The 16,217-nt window shown below is 44.7% G+C and overlaps 1 protein-coding gene across 1 annotated transcript in view; it reads left to right on the top strand.

The window, feature by feature from the left end:
• Positions 1 to 16,217, top strand: part of TRIM58 (tripartite motif containing 58) — a 122,615-nt gene that overhangs the window by 19,433 nt on the left and 86,965 nt on the right. The window lies entirely within an intron of this gene.

The raw sequence follows: 16,217 nt of genomic DNA, 5'->3' as shown, positions 1-16,217 counted from the left end.
GAACAACTCGAATTCTCATTTGTTGCTAGCAGGATACTTGGCAGTTTCTTACAGAACTAAACATACTTTTACCATACAGTGATCTAGTCATCATGCTCTTTGGTATTTACCCATAGGAACTGAAAAGTTATGTCCACATAAAAACCTGCACATGGATGTTTATAACAGTTTCTTTCATAATTGCCAAAACTTGAAATCAACCAAGATGTTTTTCAATAGGTGAATGGATAAACAAGCTATTGTGTATCCGTACAAAGGAATAGCATTCAGCAATAAAAAGAAAAGGCTATGAAGCCATGAAAAGGCATGGAAGAAGCTTAAATGCATATTGCTAAGTGAAAAAAAGCCAATCTGCAAAGGCTACATGCATATTATATGATTGGAGCTATATGAAATTTAGGAAAAGGCAAAAGTGTGGAGACAATCAAAAGATCAGTGGTTGCCAGAGGTTGTGGGGAGGGAGAAAAGGATGGGTGAAGCCCGGAATTGTAAAGGCAGAGAAACTCCTGTGTATGGTTCTGTAATGGTGGATACAGGTTATTGCACATTTGTCAAAAATCATATAATGTACAAAACAAAGAGTGAAGTGTAAAGTAAAGCATGGACATTAGTTAGTAATAATGTATCAATATTGGTTCATTAACTATAACAAATATATTATGCTAATGTAAGATGTTAATAATAGGGGAAACTGGGTTGAGAGGTAAGGAAGTATGAGAACTCTGTCCTTTCTGCTTAATTTTTCTGTAAGCCAGAAACAGCTCCAAAATAGTCTATTAATTTAGAAAACAAATGTAGACCTGCATACAAAACTTGCACATAAATCCAACCACAGCAACATTTTTCATAAGAGCCCCAAAGAGGAAATAACCCAAATGGCCATTTACTGTGAATGATCAATGAAACACAGTAATAACCACACCATGGAATATTATTCAGCCATAAAAAGAAATCAAGTACTGATACATGCTACAACATAGATGAACCTTGAAAACATGCTAAGTAATTGTATGATTCCACTTGTATGCAATGTCCAGACTAGGCAAATCTGTAGAGACAAAGTATATTAGTGGCTGCCTAGGGTTCGGAGAAGTGGGGGAGTGAGTGACTTATAGTAGATTATTTTTGGGGGGGGGGGGTGGATGAAAGTTTTACAATTGATTGTGGTGGTAGATGCATAACACATTAAATTGTACACTTTAAATAATATGGAAAGTAAATTATATCTCAATGAAACTATTATTTAAAATTATGATTTTACAGAAATTCAGTCCTTAACTATTATGTATCTATCTAGCTAGCTATCTATCAATCTATCTATCTATCTATCTCTCTGTCTATCTATCCATCTATCTCTCTATCTGTCTATCTATCCATCTATCTATCTCTCTGTCTGTCTGTCTGTCTATCTCTCTATCTCTATCTCTCTGTCTATCTCTATCTATGTCTCTATCTCTCTATCTCTCTCTCTCTTCTCTGTCTATCTATCTGCCTCTCTCTCTCTCTCTCTCTCTCTCTCTATCTCTCTGTCTCTCTATGTATCTATCTATATATCTCTATCTCTCTATCATCTATCTGTCTATCTATCTATCATCTCTCTATGTATCTATCTATGTATCTATCTATATCTACCTGTCTACCCATCTATCCTTATGTATAGAACAGTAACAATGGCTTATAAGTCACTTCCCTACATTATTTTATCCTTCCAAAACTCTTGAGAGGTCAATAGGCCATAGGAAAAGCACTGAGTTCACTGGAACACTTGAAGGTTGAATTAACTGTTTGTGATCACTCAATCAGTAAATGGTGATGCAGGGAATTCCACACACATCTTCTCTGTCCTCCTTTCCTCCTTCCCTCCCTCCTACTTGCTGACTCTATTCCAGCCACATTATTTACTAATTCTTCCCTGAGGACACTGGCATCCTTCCTCTGGGCCTTGCAGAGGTTATTCCCATGATCTGGAATGCTTTTCCCTCAGATGTCTGACTCATCTGCCTCCCTCTAGACTGTTCAAATTCCACCTTCCCAGTAAAACTTATCCTGTCTACCGTTTAAGTTGAAAGCCTTGCTCCTCTCTGCCCACAATCTCACCTCACCTCACCATATACTGCTTAATCTCCATAGCATTTATTCCTGGCGAACCTACCAGAGAATGTACATGGGTTTCTGTTCTCCCCTCCAACTGGAAAATAGGCTGCACAGACTCAGGAATTTTGCCATTATTAAACCTAGTGGAGGCCCAGCAGAACTCTAGGGTCAGCCAGAACTGGGCACAATTATAACTCTCGTGATTTGATATTTTAGTGGGTTAGCTCAGAGCCAAGCCAGTTATTAAAGAGGATCTTTTCTGCTGTTTTAAGCAGCATGGTACATTTGAGGTCAACTTAAATTTTCAGTAATTACAGAGCAGGTATGAACTCTTCCTTTGTTTCTCCAGACACATGAACCTGGATGCCAAATCCATCCTCTCTGGGTGTAGTGGGAATGTATGAAGATGACTGGCCTAAGTCTCAATTGAATAAAAAGATGCCCCCAAAGACATTTCAGCATTTTCGAAAAGTTCAGTCATAAAGTGTGGTTCCTTATCACACATCAGGGATTATCTAGCCTCCAGTGTGGTTTTTGTTTTTTGCAGTAAACATGTGTCATTTTATATTTTAAATTTGCATTATGAAAATAAGTCTGTACACGAAGTAATACATATCTAACGAATATGAATCATGTAAATTTGGTCATGGTATTTAAAGTTGGCTTTGGCTTTGAAGTATTTTTAAATTCATAGAAAATATTGAACTTCTAATAAAATAAATAAAACATTGTAAGAATTGATATTAATAATCAACTTCAAAATTTCTTTGTCTGCATTTTCTGTTCAATTTTAAAAGAGAAGTCACTTTCAGTAGTGTTCCAAAGTGAGTGATTGCACCTTCTATGATTTGAAAAAAGATCCGATTGCCATTAGCTGTTCTTAAGTGCTGAACATAACTGAGAGAAATTGTAACAAGACACTCTCTGTCACTGGCAGGAAATCCATCTCCGTCCTTTGCGGGGGCAGTCCCGAGCTCATGTTTTAACGGACGCGAATGCAAACCGTGGTTCTCACGTGCCTTTCTGAAGAGCCCCCGCAGCAGGCCCAGGTACCTTGAGTGGACTAAGTCTCACTTTATGGCAGTGGCATCAGATGGTGGCTACAGAAGGTTGCCGACGTCCCTGTGTGCTCTGACAGGCTCTGCAGACCGGGGGACGAAAGGACCAAGGAACTCTGACCGCCCTCGGGAATCCCAAGTGACTGGAGAGACAGCGCGTCAGGGCCCCAGGCAGTGTCGCCCACTGTCCCCCCGGAGGCGGGCGGAGGCTCCGCAGCCTCATTTCGTCCCGTCCCTTCCAGTATCTAAAATGTTGTCAAGATGCTGGGTTAACTCAGGCAGGTCTACAAAGGCGTCCCAAGCAGCAAACATGTCTGTGATGAACAATGAAAGAGATTTGGGATTTGGGGATGCTGCAGGTATTTCTGTCAAAAACTGGCATCACCACAGGCAAGTCCTGTCGCTTCTCTTCATCAGTCTGAGAAAAACATTCGTCTGAGATACGTGCGGCCCACTCAATGCACTGCTCCAGGGGTCGGCAGGGATTGGACACATCAGCACACTTAATCAGTCAGGGTGAGTCACCCCAACTCTCCCTCCTCTGGACCTTAGTTCCTCCTGATTGTCACTCGTTACACTGAAAACAGATTTCAGGAGTCAGCACGTGCAGCCATAATGTGTGCCTAATTCCACATCCCAGTCACTGGGACACAAAATTTTGGTGTCTTAAGTCTGGCTCCCACATCACCACTCACATGTGTCAGTTCTTCCTCTACAGCTGAGTCAGTGAGTAAAGACACATAAACAGAAGCAGATTAATACGAACAAGGTTTTATTGACATATATATATGTACATAAAGCTGGGAAAGAGAAAGGCCCATTGAGGCAAATGCATAGGGGGAGAGGAAGCATCTGAAAACAGCAGTGGGCATCCTGCCAGTTCCAAGTCTAGGGAAAACTTGGGTCCGCCAAGTTAACAGTCAAGCCAGGGATGGCACAGTGGATGATACAGCCAGCTCTCTTCCATTCTCCTAACTGGAGCTTCTCAAGTCTGGTGTAGTTCTGAAGTGGGCTCATATGCTCCTCACCCTCCAGCACACACACACACACACACACACGCACACACACACACTTGCACACAGACACACACACACTAGCACACCCCTGAGGTGTGGTCCTCCGGCTTGCTGTAGGAAGAGAGGAGGTGAAGTTTCACTTCAAGGGGCTGAGCCACTTTCCAGTGAGGCAAAGTCCATTCATGGTGACACACAGTTTGCAGAATAAGACCTGCTCTTCATTTGTTGAGTTTCTTCATAGAAGAAAGGAATTCGCTGGTGGCTCCTATGAAGCCCTGGGCAGGTTATGCGGCTGCCAGACTCTATGAGCACAGGCACAGCTGCCGTGACCAGGGGCCTGCAAACACAATGCTGGCTCGTCTAAGTCAGAGGGGCGTCCTGACTCGGGGGCCCCAGTGTCCTTCCTGAGAGTGGAGCTTCCTCTCTAAGTATGGATGCTGGTATCCCCCATGGCACCACCTGGGTTTTGACCAGGGGGGGCCTCAGGTGCTTTGTATGAATGTGGCACCAGAAGTGTATCCAGTCACAGCAGGTGTGGTGCTGTCCCCCATGCCACCCCCCGTTCTCTGCACAGATGGGTTCCAAGTCTGATGGCAGTTATTGACACTGGGCCTCCCAGCACCGGTGAGATGTTGTGCCCTCCATCCGCACCACCTGTGTGTTGGCCAGGTGGGTCCCAGTTGTAAGCGGGAATAGCAGGTCCTCCAATCATGGGCATGATGTTGTTCCCTCCTAGACGACCACCACCTAGATTGTGGGCAGGTGGGCCCCTTGTGCTTGGCAATAAGGTAGAACTAGAAGTGTGTTGAAACCCACGGGTGATAACCACACTTGCAACTGCAACAGATGTGGTGTGCTCTGTTAGAAGGTGGAAACTGACATGTCCCTTGACAGATTTCTTCTCCTTGGTGATGGAACTTTTAAATGTAGATTTTCTCCGTCCAGATGGGCCCTGTGTGCAGTGACGGAAAGTGGGAACCCTAGGGCCTCCCATCGTGGGGATGCTGTTGTCCCCTGCCATCACCGTACCACCTGTACTCAGCCCAGGTGGGCCCCAGGTGTTTGGATTTCAGGTGGAATCAGGTATGTTCCCAAATGCTGGGATGGTGCCTGGCCCTCCTAGTGCAGCAGCCTTGCCGTGGTCAGGTAGATGGCAGGTTGTCTGGCCCGAAGTAGGAACAGAAGCGGTGCTGGGTGCCCCGCTTAGTCCTGCCCCGAAGTTAAGTGGTCTGGATGCCTGTGAGTGAGTGAGGCCTGGGGCTGACACACCGACCCCAAGGCTCCCAGCGGCCGTAGGGGCTGCAGGTCCCATGAACAGTGGGCCCGGTGTGGTGTCGGCAGAGAGCGAGCTACTGTCCCCAGTACTGGGCATCCTGGTGGCAAGTCCGAAGCCAGTAGCAATGGACACAGCCCTGGGGAGAATGCCTGGCTTGTCGCCAAAGGCCGGCTGCGTGTTGCTGGTGGTGGCGAATAGGGAAGCTGGCGAAGCTGCCGGCATGATGCTGACTCGCGGTGGCTGGGCTGCAGGGGCGACTAGGACTTTATCTTGTGCTGAGGCTGCTGGGTTTCCCAACAGATAAATGATCGTTAGGCCTCTGCCCGTCGTTGGCCCCCAGTGTGGCCTGAGACGGGAGACCTGGGTCCAAGGAAGCTTGAAGTGTTGGTCTTATCTGTTGGCCACGTTGCAGGTAAATGTGTCGAGGCATGGGCTGAGGCATTGCTACTACTGGGAGGTGTGTTCCCAGAACTAGGAACAGCCCTGTGAAATGCCTATTGGTTCTGCCTGGAGACAGGCCGAAGGCTGGTGACGGCCGAAGTGACTGTGTAAAATTTTTCTTTCAGTGGCAACCTATAATCTTTAAAATATGGTGAGCATCTTGTCTGTTTTGAAGGGGATATGACAATAAATCTACCAGATGGAAAATCCTGTTAAAAGTAGAAAAGCTTTAGTAATTTGCTCAGTGTGGTGGTTTTATCGTTCTTTTCCTTTTTCTCCCTACGGTGACGGCCGAAGTCGTAACGGGGGGGCTGGGGAAAGCAGGAACCGAATGGAAAATGACAGCCTGGGAAGGAGGTGTGGTGTCCATAGGTACAGTGTCAGAGCTGCTGCCTGCTGAAGCATTGGTGACGGCCGAAGTCGTAACTGGGGGGCTGGGGAAAGCAGGAACCGAATGGAAAATGACAGCCTGGGAAGGAGGTGTGGTGTCCATAGGTACAGTGTGAGAGGTGCTGCCTGCTGAAGCACCGATGCTGGCCGGAGCTGTAACTGGGGGGCTGGGGAAAACAGGAGCCGAATGGAAAATGACAGCCTGGGAACGAGGTGTGGTGTCCATAGGTACAGTGTCAGAGGTGCTGCCTGCTGAAGCACCGATGCTGGCCGAAGCTGTAAATGGGGGGCTGGGGAAAACAGGAGCCGAATGGAAAATGACAGCTCCGGAAGGGGCAGCAGTGTCCATGTAGACGCTAGGCTGCAAGGTCACACTTCCAGATGCCGTGACCATGCTGGTGGAAGGGATTGCCACAGAAGTCCTGGGCTGCCCAGTTACAATAGGGGGATTGATGGTAGGGGCTGGAAGAGGGGTAGGTGAGTATAAAGGAGGGGTAGGAGCTACACAGATGGGTGTTGGGGGTTCTTTTTCATGGGACGGTGGCTGGACCTTCCTTACATTCTTGGGGATCTTTTTCCAGCGACACTGAATGTTCTTCTCCAAGGTGCCTGGGTGTTTGGCAGCAGCTAAGCACGGAAGCTTAGGAGGAGGGGGCAGCTCACCTCGATCCCACGTCAGTGCCTCGTTCCCCGATGGGGGTGAACTCAGCCCTGGCAGCGGCAGAAAAAGCGGCAGGGGAATCTTCCGCTTCCAGGGCCTACTGCTGGTAGATAGCAGGGAAGGGGAGCTTCTTGTTGGGATGCGTGAAGACTCTTCACGCTGCAGCTCCTTCCCAGACATCGGTGAGCCTGGTGATTTGGGCCGGTGGTCTTCACCCAGCACTTTTTTTGTTGGCCTCTCCAGCAGCAGGGAGCAGCATGCGGTTGGGGCAGAGGACAGCACGGCATGGGATGGGGCCTTCACCTCCCTCTTCTCACCTCCTTCCCGGGCTGTCATTTTGCATTCTGCCCCTGTTTTCCCCAGCCCCCGTCTCCTCAGTGGGAGGTGACTGGATGGTACCGGCTTCCTGACGTTGACTCCCTGCTCAGGGCAGAAGGCAGGCGCTGGAGCAGCAGGGTGGTCCCGGTCAGATGTGGCAGCCTCCCAGGAGGGCAAAACCAGCGGGTGACAGCCCACCGGGGCCCCACGGCGGGGCGGGCGGCGGGGCCAGCGGCGGTGGGGGAGCCAGGTACGAAATTTGCATAGTAAGTTGCCCATGTAGGACCGGTTGTGCGCCAAGCGATCTGAGAACAGAGTGAAACTAGGAGAGCTTCTCCTTCGCTTCACCTCCTCTCAAGGTCTAGCACGCACTGGACACTGGATGGCTCAGCGTGGCGCTTGTGACATGTCCATTGTACTCGTCACAGAGAAAGGGCGGGCGGGGCAGGGCGGGGGGCGCATGCAAGCCCAGCCCCTGGAGAAACCCCGGCCCAAAGGCAAAGGGCGGGGCCCCAGAGCCCGACCCCTTCTGGACTTTCTAGTGGCTGGGACTTCTCGCTGTGGGTGGCAGGTGTTTGGCACCGGATGGACCACCATGCGGAGACTGTTGGGGACTGTGGAAGCCTTCTCCTGCAGAGCTCACCCTGCCTGGGCACCGGCTCTGCAGGCCCCTCAGCCCTGCGTATGTATCGGCCAGCCCTTCCCCCCCAAGGGGCCCAGGGACCAGAGCCTGTTCAGAGCTGAGTGCAGGAGGCACCCAGAGCTTGCCAGGCTGTGGCCCGCCTCCTCCAGGGACCTCCCCATCTTCTCTGCGAGGCCTGATGACGGGAGCACCTTCTCCAGGGCTGCTCAGCTGCCAGCATCACCATGAGCCAGGTGGCGAAGGTTTCTGAGCAGGGGATGCAGAGCCCTGACCCGCCTGGGTGCTGCAGCCCACGATGTCCCTTCCTGGCAGATAGGTTCTTTCTTCACTTCCTTTTCGAAATTTGGTAAAACAACATTTAAACCTTCGACTGTTCTTCAGGTTATACAGATGGTAGTGGCTTAGCTAGGATTCGAAGCAAGGCTGTGTGATTCCAGAGCTCGTGCTCTGGACTGTGGCGCCTCCTTATCATATATGCTTCATGTGTTACTTTTGTTTTTTTTTCTTGTGGCCCTTATGGTACTTAGCCCTAAGTGCCATACATGTGATGAACACGTACACTGCCCTGTAGGAGGTCTTCTTTTGTTCAACGCATGAATTGGTCATCCACCACACGGCGTTCTAGTCTCAGAAGATACAGGTCAGGGAGCACCAGCTGTCAGCATAGCAGCGCCCCACATTTCTAATTGAGGCTTGCAGCCCAGATTTTCCCTTTGGTCTAGTGTGAAGGATGCAGATATGTAAAGATTATGTTCTAGACAAATCATGGGCTATCCGGAAAGAAATTCACCAGTAAATTATTCCAGTTTCTCTGGCCTTCCTGGAGTATATCCAGTAAGGCATCTCATTCATGTCTGGCAAGCAAATATATCATTTATTGCAACTTCATCGTGGAGTGATGTATTGGTTTAAAGTACGATCAACACAATTTGGTCATTGTGAGTATGCCAGCTGGGTCCACTGTTTACTACACATATGTAACTCTAGCGATTCTTATGCCCAAGAGAGGAGACATACTCTTGGGTGTCTAGGGCAAGGGAAACATGTGTTGTTATTCAGGAGCTGGAAGCTTCAGCATGACAGGAAAGAATTGAAAAATCCTGGTCTACACATGACTTTACCTTGTTTGAAACTTGTGTCTTTGGCTTGCTTCATTGGAGTGTTTTCTCTCTCCTGGGGCTGACATTGTGTGTTATGTATCACGCATGTGACATGTAGAAGTTTCAGAACCCAGAGTCATATAGATCAATAAAAATGTATTTATATATTTTAGTTTAAAATCTATTGAAAATAACACTGGGCATAATTCATATATTCCAAAATTAGTTTGACCCTCTGCCCATGAGATTCTTTTTATGATATGTGACAGCTAATTTGGACTTCCATCCCCAATAAACTTTGAGGTTTGAGGACACAAAAGGTTTTGCTCAGACCTAAATTCTGTCTGAAAAAAAGGGCTAAATATTATAAGCCCTTTCTAACCTCTCCAGGAGCAGAAATGATTTACAGCTGTGGCATTGAACCATAGTTCCTTGATCTCATTTGAGAAGAGTTCTGTAAGAAACGATGTCTTGATTTTTGTTTGTTCCCTGTTTTCTTGTCTTACTTACCAACAATCCATTGTAATTCATGAGTTAGTATGGCAGCAGGCTGGGTGTTCCCTGGAGCTCATTAAATGAACTTTTGTTCCTAAAATGATGTTTGTCTCCTTGTTTTCAGCCCCTCTTCTTTCCTCTGCCCTTTACTATAACCAGAGCTCAGCAAAAGCTGACTGGCTTTGTGCAGACCCTACTTAGGGTAGTCTTTTCTTAATTATTTTATTCATGGCTCCTCCATTTCATTGTTTGCCTTCTCAAAATGTGTTGAAATCTTTCTGTGGTTGATGACTTCCACAATGTCTTGGCTTTTATTGGTTGCTTAATTTTGGTATTTCTACAGTTTTATTTAAATATGGTTTCAGGAGGAACAGAAAGTAAATGTTTCCTAGTCTGCCATCTTGAGCTGAAAATCCCTGTTGATTTTAGCATCCAGTGTTCCCATGGGAAAACACCCAACCCTGGCATTAATAGATGTAACACTCAAGATTTCAGCTTTTCTTGAGCAATCACTAAGGATTTAATATGTGGTCATTTCTAATGGGAAAATAATAACTGTCTCATGGAGTTGATTTGAGGATTAAATTAGATAATGAACATGAAAATGCTTTATAAGGTTTAAAAATCTATAAAAATGTTTTGTGTTATTATTTGATTGTTTATGTTCTGTTCTGTTCATTCCACAGAATCATCTTGAGAACACATACTGTTTTTTATGTACCTGGTATATATCTCAATTAGTTTGAAGAATTTCCCAGATACCTGTTAATATGTAGTTCTCCAATTCCAATCTTGCCACGTCCTGTACCACATAGGAATTTGATTTCTCTTTCTTTCTCTGGGTTGTTCAGAACCCAACGAAAGAACAATGGCATGGCATCAAAGAGATCAGGGTTCTTGACCCAGATTTACCATAAAATAATTGTGTCCTCTTGGGAAAATTATAGTTATTCTAGGCCCCTTTCCTTTTCTTTACTTTGACAGAGCTGCACTAGATGACCCCAAATAACATTGCACTCTTTCAGTCGTAGCTTATATGTGATTGGTTTTCTGAAACAAATGAAGACAATGACACGTGAAGCTGTGCAACATCTCTGTAACTATGTTTTCTTAGAGTTGCCTCCATTGTACAGATGATAAGATGGCTGAGCACAGAAGCAGATGTTTTGACCAGAGGTTCCGGAGTAAATGGAGCTAAACCACAAGTTTCCTTCTTTCCTGACGCTCACTTAGCCACAACATAGGCTTCTGAATATTAAGCTGTAAAGCATATTATCAGTATAGTTTAAAAGAAGCTGTTCTTCGAGGATTTCCAATTAATAGCAGGAGGTTTTGAAATCCTTAAAAGATCATCTAATTTTGTGAGATTTACGGCTCTATTTTCCTGTCAAGCAAGTTGTATTAGTGCCAGACAATCATCTGAGCTTCTGGATGCTTCTCTGAACCTCTTGAATTTTTCTTCTTGCTCTCTGAAATTCATTCCAGATAAGCCTTTTTGTAGAGAGTATGTACAGACTTGTCTATTTTCATGTAAGAAAGCGATGCCGTGAGTCAGGATGGGGGTTAAGCCCTCATTCTCAGAGTGGTATTGAGCTCCTGGTGAAATATAATGATCATTTCCTCAGAATAGAAAAGCAGTTATCTCAAGTTTTTAATGCCATTAACTATTTATACATTTATGTATAATACATATATTTATTGTACCTACGAGGTGTGTTCTCTTCGGGAAGTACAAAGCTATTTGAGACATAGGTTGTTCATTTTTTTGTTTTCCAACAAATACTGTGACCCTTTGAGCAGGAAGGTCTATATTTTACTAACATCTAGAACAAGCAGCTAACACGGTATCTAAGATGTAGTCAATAAATATGAAATAGATAAATGAACACATTTTAAAGGAAGGGCCAGGACATGAACAAATAGAAAATTTTCATGTTCAGTCACAAAGCCACAACAGACATAAAAATGATACAGACAACAAGTGCTACGGTCATTCAAAGAAGGCATAGAATAGATACAATGAGGATCTCCTCTATGGCACAGGGAACTATACTCAATATTTTGTAATAACTTGTAAGGGAAAAGAATCTGAAAACGGAATCACTGTGCTGTACACCTGAAACTGACACGACATTGTAAATCAACTATACTTCAATTAAAAAACAGACAACGACAACAACAAAAAACCGAAGAGGTCGTAGAAGTTCTTATGAGATTCCATAAGAGAAGAGAAGCCAAATGAGGACAGGAGAGAAGGCTTTTGAATCAGTTCAGAGGAGAAGTCACAGAGGAACTAGTGTTTGACCTGAACTTGAGATTAAGATTAAGATGAATTAATCTTAATTAAGATTGCAACACAGGGATATTACAGATGAAGGCAATCACATAAACTTACTATACTGAAACTTGCAGAGGTTATGAGTGTTGTTCAAGATCCCAACGCAAGTGCATTGTGGAATCAGAATTTTAAGTGAGGCCTAATGAACTAAAAACAAACACAAAAACAAGCCCTTCCTGTGATAACCACGTTGCCTTTGAAGTCTTTTTTTTGGTGGGTTGGTAGAAACTGGTTCCAGTGTTTTGCACAACTGTACAGTGTTTCTTGCAGGAATGACTAGTTCTGTCCCCCCGCGGCCCCCCACCCCCGAGTTGATCCTCAAAGTTTCCTTTAGAATGGACTTGCTAAAACGCAGACATGTAAGTATTCATGACGCCTGTGTCCAATCATTTCTCCTGCCATTGCCGACTTCGCTTCTGGATTATAAGAACAATTCAGTGTCTTCATTTATGCTTTTCCCTCCTCCAAGAATTCCTTTCTCCCTATGGGGCACCTGGGAAACCCACTTCATTTTTCAAAACTCAATTTACATATTATGTCTTTTGTGCACTCTTCTTTTTACTGTTGTGATCACACGCTCCTTTTTGCTACCCTTGCACTTCTGCATGCCTGATTGTTGCGCTCGCTACACTGTATTGTGATTGTATTTTTTACATATCTCTGTGTTCTCCTAGGCAACATTCCTTGGGGCCAGGGACTACCTTTTTACATCTATTGATGCTGCCTTAGCATGTTACTTGTTGTGAAGTAGTTAGTTATAAAAATGAGATTGGAATAAATTAAAAATTGTTATGTACATATTACTTATTATCACTTTACAGATATAACAGGAAAAAATATTAATGTTGGTGCTGAAAGTTCACTTCTAGTAAACGGTGGTGGTACTTGACTCTACTTATAATATTTTCCCCACTATTTTATATCTTTCTACCTGATAGCTCTTCTTTATTTCCATGTATGTTTCTTTATTGCTAAACCAAGAAAAACAGGTATGAGGGTAGGGCTAGGCCATACTTGGCTGGAATAGTAAAGAAATTCTGTGGGGTTTTGGTGAGAAAATCCTGAAGCATACAGGTCTGCATCTTCCCTTTGAGGCATGTGGAGGGGTCTGCTTCTAAAGAGTTTTATTAGCAACTAGTCAAGATGCTTTTGCACAAGGCTCCTGATTAGCTGTTGGTATACTAAGAGTGAATCAGAGTTAGCGTAGTTTCTGATTTCTTTTACATTGTCAATGTGGATGATCATTTTTTACTGCTGGGGGTGGTGGTGGTGGGGAGTGAGGGAATGTTCCTTTCCTGCTCCTGATGGTTCAGTCCCCTCAAGAGAGCTCTTAGGGTCATTTCAGCCCTGCTTCTTTACTGACTCTGCCCCAGGGTGATCAAGTGACTTATATAGAAAGCTTGAAAAGAATTAAGTGAGCATGCTTGCCTTGACTAATTCTGTTCTCTCCCTTGAGAGTGTGAGTGAGTGTCTTCTGTTTCTCTCATTCTGTGTATTACGAGTTAGTAAATCTGCCCAATTCTGGGGTTCCGTTATGTGATCATTGCGTTCAAACTGGATTCTCAAGCCAGGGTTATCAACAGTAACAGGAATATTCGGCCCTCCATCTTTTCTCTTTTCTCTTATTTCCTAATTTATTCCAAACCAAATGGAATTAAGGCATTGTACTTGCTGGAAGGTAAAGAAAAGACCCTAACATTTGGTGCATTACCTGGGAACACTGAGAAATAAAAAGAAAGGAGCAGGCATTTTGGAGAGGAAAATGTCCATGTGGAAAATATTTTGGTACTGCCAAGGAAGGTAGTCTAGTGCCTTGGTCCTTAATGTATGGTGGGGAGTTGAGACCTTTGACTGTTTGAAAATATTTAGGTTTGTGCAGTAAACTGCTGAAGCCTAGAACAGGTTTAATGCATGCTGTATAAGTGTCCTCCGTGCTTGCTGGGAGACTAATAAAGTTGGAGGCTTAACGCAATAGAAATTTACTATCTCACAGTTGTAGAGGCCGGAAGTGTGACATCAAGGCGTCAGCAAGGCTGCTCTCCCTACAGATGCTCTAGGGGAGATTCTATCCCTGCCTCTTTCAGCTTCTGGTGGTTGCCAGCTTCCTTGGCTTGAGGCCACATCACTCAGTTTTTGTCTCTGTCTTCACATCACCCCCTTTCTGTGTCTGTATCTTCTCTTTTGTCTGTCTCAAATGTCCCTCTGCCCTTCTTGTATAATAAGGACAATTGTCATTCTATTTAGGACCCATCCAGATAATACAGGATGGAAATCCCATCTCAAGATCCTTAATGACATTTGCAAAACCTTTTTTTCAAACGAGGTAACAGTCAAGGATTAGGACATGGATATATACTTGTTGGATGGGGCCACCATCCAACCCACTATACCAGCCGTAAGATACTTTGATTTTGGCTGATGGCTGCAGCTTATGGCGTGGGAGAGGGGCTGTTTCTTTAGGGCCACTTAAGTAAAAGTCTGACATAAAGAAAAGGTGCGTTAGGGAGTTGCAGGTGACTGAGCAATACCTGGAGCGAAATGAATAAGGCACCTGGAGGATCTTTAGTATACAGAGACCTTTACCTGGCACTTGACTTGAGAGTGTGCAGGAGTTTACAGGGCAGGAAAGTCCCAGGCAGCCGTCCACCTTGCCTTACTCTTCAGGTAGAGTTTTTCCCAAGCAGGCTTGACTGAGACAAAGACTCAGTTGCAAGGAAAACATGTTTTGTAGAACTTGTCGGCATTGACACATATGGTCTACCGTAGGCTCAAGTGACTCCCTTTACATGTGGACCCAAGCTGACACTGGATTTGTCAATTATGTTGGAGAAAGAAATGTTCTCTTAAAGGCAGCCGCCTTTGGTCTATGCAGTTCCATAGCAGGAGGCAGTGAAAATGGCCGTGGCGGCATAGGATTGTCAAATCTACACACCAGAACTGGAGGTGTAACGTCACTCGACAGAAGCCATAATCAGTTCAGTACTGCAGTGTGAACCACAAGGTCATCAAGGAGGAGGGATAACGCAAGAGTCCACGTGTGACAGATGCTCAGGGCTGTGCACTGCACATGGCAAATTCATAGTGACAAATCAACGTGAGGCTAAAAGATTCCTCCTGGTTCGAAGTTGGCAGGTCAGAAATTTCAAATAAATGGCATAGACTAATGGACATCCTAGTGAGGCTAAAACGAAAGAGACTTTATCTTTCTCTCAAATGCCATTGAGTTTCTGCTATGTTCTTTGGTCGAATTCTGTACTGGATTCTGGGAACAAAAATGTGCCTAGTTTCACTCTTCTAGGAGTCGGGGATTGGCTTGCTTTTGAGATTGTTTTTAAATTTTGGGGATAGTGCTGTAAAATCAAATTGTATCTTAGGAACTCTTTAGACTCTTTAAAAGCATGCTTCATGAGGGACTTGATAAACTGATAAAACAGCCAAGGCCCTAAGAGACCCACACCCGTGTCAGTGACAGAAGTCCAAGCTACAGATACTGAAGGAGCCCTCAGTCCCATTCAGGCAGTTAAAGCCCTGTCACTGAGAATGAACCAAATGTACATTTGGGAGGATTGTTTATGGACATTTAGGACTTTGGATTTTTAACCCACAGTAACAAGGACACTTGATTTCAAAATTGGGCTTTAATACTTTGGGACCTTAATTCATAAGAGCGTTTAATGTGTGCCCTTTTAATTTCTCTGTGAAGAATTTGATACCGGCAAAGGTGTACTTTCAAATTTGCAACATTTCTATGATTTCTGAATTGTATTACTGGATGCTTTTATGTATTTAACCTTAGTGTGTCATTTAACCTCATCAGCTTTCTGTGGTTAGCTGTGCTGTGGATGGCTGGTCGAACAAAAAGTTGTTTCTGATCATTGGAGATGAGTAACCCTGGAGTTAATTTAAATTAATGCAATTTCTCACCCATATCAGAGACTTCTGGGATGAAACTCTAAGTCGTCCACCAGCAGTTCCCGGAGGCCACTCAAATGAGTAGCCCCATAAAAGTGTGAGCAGGACTGTCCTGATAAAGGTCTATTCTTTTTCCTGAAGGGAGAGCGATATTCCGTTAATTACAGGCTTAAAGGCATAGTTGAGTGGGTTAAGAGATTGAAAAAACCAGGGAAGCATTAGTGACAATCTCCCTTCTCATTCCTAATGGTACCTCCATGTGAAGAGAATTTGATTAGTATAACTTTTAACTTCCCTGCTGTTCTATTCACTGACACTGGCTGGGTGAGGTGACCTACTTGACTGGCAAAGGTAGGAAGAATAACTGGCCATGCTTTGCTAAGCTCTTCTTTCCTTCATCTTGGGAGTGAGTCTGGTGATAGAGAGACAAAAGTTCTCTGCTCCACTGTGGACACACCCCTTTCACATGGGTTTG

Source organism: Balaenoptera borealis, assembly GCF_965194805.1.
Source record: "Balaenoptera borealis genome assembly, chromosome: 2".
NCBI classification, from domain to species: Eukaryota; Metazoa; Chordata; class Mammalia; order Artiodactyla; family Balaenopteridae; genus Balaenoptera; species Balaenoptera borealis.
The sequence above is the reverse complement of the archived record's forward strand: the minus strand, read 5'-3'. Positions and strand labels throughout refer to the sequence as shown.